An 8,968-nucleotide genomic window follows, 5' to 3' on the forward strand; every position below is an offset into this window, starting at 1 on the left:
CTCAAAAAATACAGTTCAATCACAACTGAAAAAATGCCACAGGATAGGAACACTGCATAAAAGACTGAGGAAAACAGGAAATATACACATTTGAGAAGCTGGAACCAGAAAATGGTTGGTGTTTTTAACGATTAATCAATTATCAAAATACTTGCAGATTTCTGCAAATCCACTTGTCAATTTATCGACTTCTCATTACAGTTCCACATGTTTTATATCTTCAATACATTGGTCACATCCCTGTTTGCTTGCTTGTAGTCTTCTTTTTCATCTTCTTTGCAGGTGCATTGCTGCACTTCTTTGATCATACAACAATGCTTCATGGCGTTATTAGGGGTCAAACACTTGGTTTCTTTAACGTGAAATGTTAGCGATTTTCAACCTAAACTCTAATCTAAATGAGTGATTGGTGTGAAAAAAAGCCTGCTGATATTTCTAATGTTCTCTGTGTCTCATCCAACCACAGCTGCAAAATCTCCTCTCTTCTCTACTAGTAGCTTGTAGTTCTTCCGTCCTCCAGTCAAGAACTACAAGCTACTTCAGGGCTGGTAACTGGGGCGCAATGTCAAACTTCCCTGTTCTCTTCTCTTGTAATGCAAACTAGCTACGTTTCCATCAGAGAGAGTATGACTTAACAGCTAAGTTAATCTAGTCATCGTTCGTGAGACAAAAATTAAGAAGGTGTATGTTTTCCTTTCTTGACATTTTTTTAACTAAAAAGCTAAGAGAGCCAAGTTCCAAGAGCCCGAGAACTCGCTTTCACAATCAATAACATTCATCATCATTGTCATTTATTTCTTAAGTAGACTACATATACCAACAGAACTGAGTGGATATCCACATTTAAAAATAAGTAAAGAATTTACCCATTAGCAACTTGCATTACCTTATCTCACCAGCCACATACCATCTCTTGCACACGCATTGCATAATCTATGCAACACAGACCTTTAGACATGACACAGACTTTTTCCATATACAGCAGAAGACGTACGTGTGAACTGAACAAAATAATTGAGAAACCATTTGTAGATAACTTAACAAGAAATGTTGCAGGTTTACTGTGTGTAAGCAGCTTAAGTCTTCTCATCTAGACTTGGTCATCTGTATTCCTGTCTTACAGTCCATTAGGTTAACTTTGAAGGGACATAATTCACCAGCAGCTCAACAGCAGGCACTTTGCAGTAAAGATTCATGGCCTGCCATGTCCAAAATATACTGTAATCTTCCAATTCCTCCTTTTTTGTTCTGCAAGTCTGTAGTCTCCATTTGCTTACTATGTCCGTTATTGTTTGATGGCTCCTTTCATTCCTTGAGATGTTTTTTTTTCCACCTGCCCACCATGAGCCTATTGCTTTCTGTTACATCAACAGAACAACGTCCATGTCTGAAGTGGCAGCGGGAAGACTAGGCTTTCAAAAAGAGATCCGGACCCTCCAGTCAGGGTTTCTCCCTTGACAAGACACGACACTGATCCCCGATCTTTCTGCAAGTCACATTTTTGACTGGACAAATATCTCAGCTGGTTGTTTTCTGTAATTTCCTTGCATGGGTGGTTTCACAAAGGGCCTCGCCCCCAGTTTCTCTCTGCACTACAGCAGCAGCCCACGTTTAGGGCCTGCTGTCCTGTCCCAGTCCTGGGTGGGGTTATTCGTCCATCTGCTTCACACTGACATGAGCGATTCATGTTTATTTTAGACCAGTCTGTCTGTTTATTTATAAAAAGGGTTTGACCACAGCACGCCCTGGCCTCCAGGTTCTAGCTACCCCCCCTGCAAAAGTCATTTGGTTCACTCTATGTCACGCAAATTCCTGTTTTTATATTTCTTTTCTGAATTGTTCGTCCTACTCTTTTTCCACTTCAGTCTTCTCTCTCATTCCGTCATGAGTTCTGTCCCACTGTTGAGTAATTTCACTTCCTAATGATGGTTTGAATCCACGGCTAAGACCTCGCCAGAGTAAACAAGGCTTAGACTCAGCCAGCCTGTAGCAAGTGTCACTTCTAATCCACCACTAAACCAAGATGGATGCGCAGTGAGCCTGCACTGTCACAGTAACAGCGTATGGAGTATGTGCTAGCATATATGCTGATTTATCATTTTACTACACTACAGTACAAAGGTGTGTCTGTATTTGTCAATCTCAGAAAAGCCAAGGCAGACAAAACTTATGAGAGTACACTTCATCTCCACAATCTGTTCTTCTTGTCAGTGTTAATATAAAAAAAGAAGGTCAAATAAAAAAAGTGGCAATAACTCAAAAAATACATTTATAACTTATGTAGGATCATGCAGGCCCATCTCGGTGCCACACAATATTGTCTTCCAAATAGAGTAGTGAAAGTAGCATTTTTTTTGTTCCGCGCTCTCTTCAGTCATTCTCACATTGCTCCATTAACCCAAACACTATTGTCAATTTTCCAAGAATACTTCAAAGGAAAGACAGATTGAAACAACAGTAAATAAGTGGAAAGGCAGACTAGCAGGATTAGAGGGAGGTGGGACAATCAGATAATCATATTCAGGTGTGAAGACAAGAGCTGTCAATATTCCTCTATATTACCATTTACATTTCATTCGTTATTACTGTATGTCTCCTATTCAAATTATATCAGAATATTTAATGATCAAATTCAGCCTATCATTATTTACTACACTACTCAGTCTTTGCCAATGCCACTGTCAAGATGTGGTCGTTGTTATACCTTCTGTCCACCAGAGGGATTAGCAACATTAGCATTGAAGGGGCACAAATCTGCGTGTCCTAGAAACGGTCCATTGTAAGACTCGCCCTACTCACCTCTGATTGGCTAGTACTAGTTGCCCTTTTTGGTTGAATTGGGTAGGTTTAGCAAACTGTTTCTTGCAGATTGTCATGGTAATGAAAATACTAACTTATTACAAGTTAATATTTGAAGTTGAAACGCACTTTAAAGAGCAGTTAACATTAACATTAGCTGTCTCCATTAGGTCCCTATAACTCGTGACACAGGCAGGAAACAAGAATAAGTTCATTAATGATACATAAGCATTTTTTATTTCATGTTTAAAACAATGTTACTGATGCTTCTTTTGATTCCCAGCCGCAGCCTGTCACTCCCTTTCTACTGCTTAGTCTGTACCGTCGCTCCGTGCCTTAAGACCTAACTTTGCTCATCAGACATGACCTAACAAAAGCATTTTGTTTTCACATGCGAGTAGGCCAAGTTGAGAAGCTAACATTAGCCAACACATTTGTAAAAAAATAAAAAGACATTTGAATTGTAATTTCAGAAATCAATTAGGATTCATGTTTTTTACTATTCAACTTATATTCAAATCCCAGAATTTGTTCCAATAGCCCAAGTAAACACAGCATCGTATTATGACATTTCCAACTTTTTTGTTTGTTTTTGGTGTGTTTTGTGTGTATTTGAAGCCAATCATTAAAACAACATACTGGTAAAAAGAAACCAGATTGTTGTGGATTTTCTATTCTATTAGGTGGTCATTTTAATGCTGCATCAATACACAGTCACTTATATCCAGTAGATAAATATGCCAGATGTATTTCATTAATAGTTATGGTAGTAGTTCTTGATAAAATAGTAAATATGTTTCACAATATTAAGAAAACCTTTCATCAGAAATACTACTAAAAAAATACTTCTACATTTCTTTGAAGGATTTCAACATAATTTTTCCTGTTTACAAACAAACCGGACAGAAAAACATAACTTCCGCAGTGCAGGTAATTAGATAGCTGGACCGAAAGCTAGCAGGGACGTTGACCCACAGCAGTAGAACACTGACCACGTCTCTGTATCCGAGCCGGTGCAACTGAAGGCCGTATATCTGTTCCGGATCTCAGCTACTGGCAGCAACAGTTCAGTTCAGTTCAATTCAATTACACTTTAGAGATAGAGCAGGTCTAGACCACACTCCAGAATTTACAAGGACCCAACAGTTCTAGTAGTTTCCTCCAGAGCAAGCAACAGTGAGACAGCTCAAACACCAGCATCATGTCTAGACACTAATACACTAAAAAACATTCGTCTTTTTCCGAGGATTCCTAAAAGTAAGCTTTGAGACAAACTTGTGTTCACTCATCACTTTTTAAACAGATACAGCTGTTCACACTTTGAAGCAATCCTTTGCTTAAGAAATCTGAAAGAGCATCAGTTCTCACAAGTTTATAAAACTCTAATGGGAAAAACATCAGTGGTTAGGAGAGCATGGTGTGTGTGTGTGAGCAGGAGCGCGTGTGTGTGTGTGTGTGTGTGTGTGTGTGTGTGTGTGTGTGTGTGTGTGTGTGTGTGTGTGTGTGTGTGTGTGTGTGTGTGTGAAAAATTATGATTAGGTGTGGGCGATATTAAAAAAATCAAATAACACATATTTTTGACCAATCACCTCGATATCGATCCCACAACAATATTGTGGTGTTGACTATTGGTGCTTTCGCAAAATATTTACACAATGAGATTTTTGATAAATAATCATCAGTAATGTGGATATAATGACTAAGTGGGTAGAGGTAAATAATATATAACAGTCTGGTAAGTTAAAAAAATGACATCACTTTACTGTCATGGAGACTTTAAAACCAGGAAAAGACAACACTTACCATATTACAATATATCACGATATCAATATAATATCAATAAATTGCCCAGCCCTAATTATGATAAAGACTTTTTCTCTGATTATTATTAAAACTGCTTGCATAAGAATACCATATTATACTGATCAGTCTAAACAAGATAACCACGGAGCCATGGTCTGTCCTTGTGAAAGGCACAGGATGTTTCTGGGGGCAGAGCAGGCGGAGGAGATTCCCAGACCCAGTGAGATAAACTGACAACATCGACTTTGTTATGATTATGTATTAACATCCACTTTATTTCACTAAGCGGCTGCAGAGAGCTTCCAGTTAGGCATTTTTTGTACTATTCTGTAGTGTGGAAACTGTCTCCTTGTGTTCACAAGTAAAAATCAACTTTGATATAACTTCAGTGGTCTCTGTCTATTCTTGATATGTAATTATTCTAACACACACACACACACACACACACACACACACCACACACACACACACACACACACCCACACACACACACACACACACACAACACAACACCACACACACAACACACACACACAAACACAGAGAGAGAGAAGAAACGACATACAACAAGGACACACAAACCTCAAATTATTGACACACATATAAAAACACACACACACACCTCAACTGCAGCCTTGGTACTACCAGGCACATCCAAGCACCAGAGTGTGCCGTCAATTTTAGGTTGTAGAGCGTAGACAGAGCAAACCAGACATTAAAAGGCCCCATCTCAAAAAATTATTAAAACAGCCTTCAAAAAGCACACAAGTGCGCACACACTCACGCAAACAACACACAAACAACACACACACACACACACACACACACACACACACACACACACAACATTTCAACAACACTTTCAATGTTGGCTGAATTTTGCCTTTGAAGTTCAACAGCTGTGTTCCTCTAATCTAAGGAGGCATTTTCAAGAGAGCAGAATGAAGCATGGATCTTTATGGATAGTGAATATTTTAGGGGCAATAGACTGTATGAAGAACTGTTGGAAAGTTATGCTGAGAAATCATGTGTTGCTTTCAACACATAATGAAGACAATTTGAATAGGACACTCTCAAGAATCCTAGAATTCCATGTACAGGTAACCATGTAACCAAACTAGACCAGAGAGGCTTGCTTGTGTGCTTTCCACAACAATGTGAGAGGAAAAAAAACTTAACAATGCCCCCCTGGGTCAAACGCCTTCCTGAACACAGAGTGCAGGCCACAAAGTCTATGAGCTCACTTCCTGTCCACAACACTTCACTGACTCTGATTGGTGGGTCTGCTAAAGACACAGTCCGCAATACATGTTTGGCTTTGGCACAGAAACATGCAATGAGCTACAAATACATCACTCGGTAAAAAAAGGATGTAAAAACAATGTGAGTTATAAAGGACACTGTAAGCATGAACGTACTGTAAAAGGCATGGGTTTTACTTTTGCTTTAACTGCACTGTGCGGCAGTATGCAGAAACACAGATTTATGTGAGTGAACGTCTGGTTGCTCCAAAATACTATATAAACTTTAAATAAACAAAGAAAGCAGCCTTGTTTTAGGCTAGTTGACAATGCATTTTTTTAGTTAACGTAATGAAGTTTTCAAGGATTGTACAAGCCTCTGTGCCAGGTCACACCACAAAGTGGCAAAGCAATATTCATTCATTTGCACCTTCATTCTTTGGCCTGATGGGAGGGGTTGAAATGAGTTATGGGGGGGATGTTGGGGATAGTTTTACATTGGGTGGATTTTGAGATTTGATGAGGGCAACAATCGTATTAGTTTCATTGCGGATTAATCATTTGATATAGCCTATACGATGAAAGAAAACTGCGGAAATTGCATATCACAATACCCCGGAAGCTCAAAATAACTTCTGTAAATGTATTTATTGCCCAAACAAAAGCCCAAAACCCAGAGAAATCCGGTTAAACTTTATGCAGGAGTTTGAAAATCACCAAATGTGGATATACTGGACAGTGACCAATTTCATATTAAAAGCCACAAAAACAAACAGACACACACAAACACACAGCGCTGATTGACTGGGATGACATGAAGCTGTACTCTCCAAAACAATGCTTGTGGCTTTATCCTCTCAGTGAGTGGTCACACAATATCCCAGCATGCATCAGCAAGGGGTCCACCATTAAGTCCCCTGATCCCTTAAGTATTTACAAATGCCAAAAACACAATCTGAACAATACTAGTATAATTTGCATGCCCGCTGGTTTTCATTTGGTATCCCTTTTTCTCGCACTAGAAACAAATGGTGTTTACCACTGCTACACATTTTACTCACAACCAGGGACAGTGTTTCCCATGCGTTGATTTATTTGTGGTGGCCTGCCACAATATCAGCGTTGACTGCCACATATTGATTTTCTATTTTTTTAATATTTAAAATGGGTAAAATCTTGTTTTATTGTAGAGCTGCCCAGAGCGCATTGATTGGCTTAGCCCCTTCTTGTCGCTCTCTCTGGGTTTGTGAGATTCGGACCTGCTTGACTGCAGTTTCCCTCTGTCTTCACCATTTAGCAACAGATGTCACAAGTTCACCTGGAACTCCTAGAGTTAGAGCGTAACCTTAGCTACTTAAAGATGAAGATAAGGTTAGTGCTTGTTACAGCGGACCTCTGCATAATGCTAATCAATTGAACTTTAACCATCAGCAGATTTAACGTTAGAAAAACATCCAAATGCTTAAATTGTCTAAATAAAATAAAATCTTTTTTTGCAGGTCAAACCTCAACATCAAATCAACATCTAGGGAGGGACCAACTCAACAGGTGACGTGTGTATTTACAAGAAAGTTGATTACAAAATGGTCAAGAGACAGGGTGGTGGAATTTAAGGGCCCATAAGGAGCCTTGATAGCTGCCCTGAGATTTGCCTGTCTCAGTAGATTAGCAGACAGTGCCTGGTTAATAGCTGTAATCAGAACGCTGATCTAGTATAATCGCTTTTCGATAGTAATCAAGCACACTGGTTTCAGGCACGGCTCAGATAAGAAGTCTTAAGCGGCAGGAAGTCAAGAACAGATTCACGATAGAACATTAAACTTCCTGCAAGGAGTGTGGAGGGGGGATTGTACTTTTTTAAACAAAAATTACACTAAACAACTTATACGGTGCTTGTGCGTCTGTGCTGACTTTGATGTCAGTCGCACGCGGCGCCCAGCTCCACGCCGAGTCGTATTAAGGAGTGAGTGAAGCCAGTGTCTTTCACTGTGCCTCCTGGGCCGCTTCTGTTTCAATATTTTATGAGCAACAGCCACATCACTGTGTTGGAATAATTAAACATCAGTTAGGGTACAAAACTACAGAGAATATATTATGGAGGCAGCTCATCAGTGGAGAGGACATACTGAAGGAGAGCAGTGGGGCTCCTCAGAGATCAGAGACGGCTCACTCAGACACTCCGAGGAATCTAATTTTGCCATTACACTATATACAGCCTAATGATTTATTGCCTAAAATACCAGAGGATCTGTTGGCTGTAATGTGGAGGAGTGCATTGCTAATGTGGACATGGGTTTTGTAACAACAATGGCAAGAAATCATAACAATATTTATATTTTATGATGATGATGATTGTATCATTCTATCAATGATCAGGATGACAATGTGCAAAAGATGTTACCTTTTATTTAAAAAGTAACAGATGATTATGGTTGGCTACATAAGATGCTGATGCAGTAGCAGATGAATTAGTGTGCAGCCTTCTAACCCAAACCTTTCTGGGTTGTCTTCTTATTTATGTTCTTCCTCTCTGAAGAAGTCAACTGCTTCCTTTCCAAAACAATCTTTGCTAGTTTTTTCATCTTCTGGGCATTCCTGCTACCTACCAACACATGGTAACATAAACCTTCACTACACTCTACGTCTTTGCCCTGCTGCTCCATCTTCCATTGAGCACAGCTCTCACTGCTGCTGATCAATCCAGGGCAGCTTAGAGGTTACGATGCCAACCATGAACAGCGATGGCTGTGGTTCGAGTCCAGCCAACCTTTATTGCATCCCTCAATTGTTGCCTGTCATCTTACCACATTATGTGTAAAGAGCATGAGAGATTTAAGATGGAGTAACTTGCTGATTTACGCGTCTTATTGGCAGTGTCAGAAAATGCACTTGTGAGCCTCACATGTCACAGCTGAAAGAAAACTATACACAGTACATTACAGCCCCGAGGTCTTGTGCATACGACATAAGGTTTATGTAATCAAACATTACAGTCCGGATGCATGTTTGCAACGCAGACCTGAGGGTCTTTTTCAGTTACTTGATACATACACGTAGTATGTAGAGTAAGCATGTCTGCATGAAGGCAGATTGTAGGCCTCTCTCTCTCTCTCTCTCTCTCTCTC

General features: G+C 39.7%; 1 protein-coding gene across 2 annotated transcripts in view; it reads right to left on the reverse strand.

The window, feature by feature from the left end:
* Positions 1-8,968, reverse strand: part of ppp1r16b (protein phosphatase 1, regulatory subunit 16B) — a 79,786-nt gene that overhangs the window by 69,500 nt on the left and 1,318 nt on the right. The gene's annotated exons all lie outside the window — the stretch shown is intronic.

Source organism: Etheostoma spectabile, chromosome 4 (assembly GCF_008692095.1).
Source record: "Etheostoma spectabile isolate EspeVRDwgs_2016 chromosome 4, UIUC_Espe_1.0, whole genome shotgun sequence".
NCBI classification, from domain to species: Eukaryota; Metazoa; Chordata; class Actinopteri; order Perciformes; family Percidae; genus Etheostoma; species Etheostoma spectabile.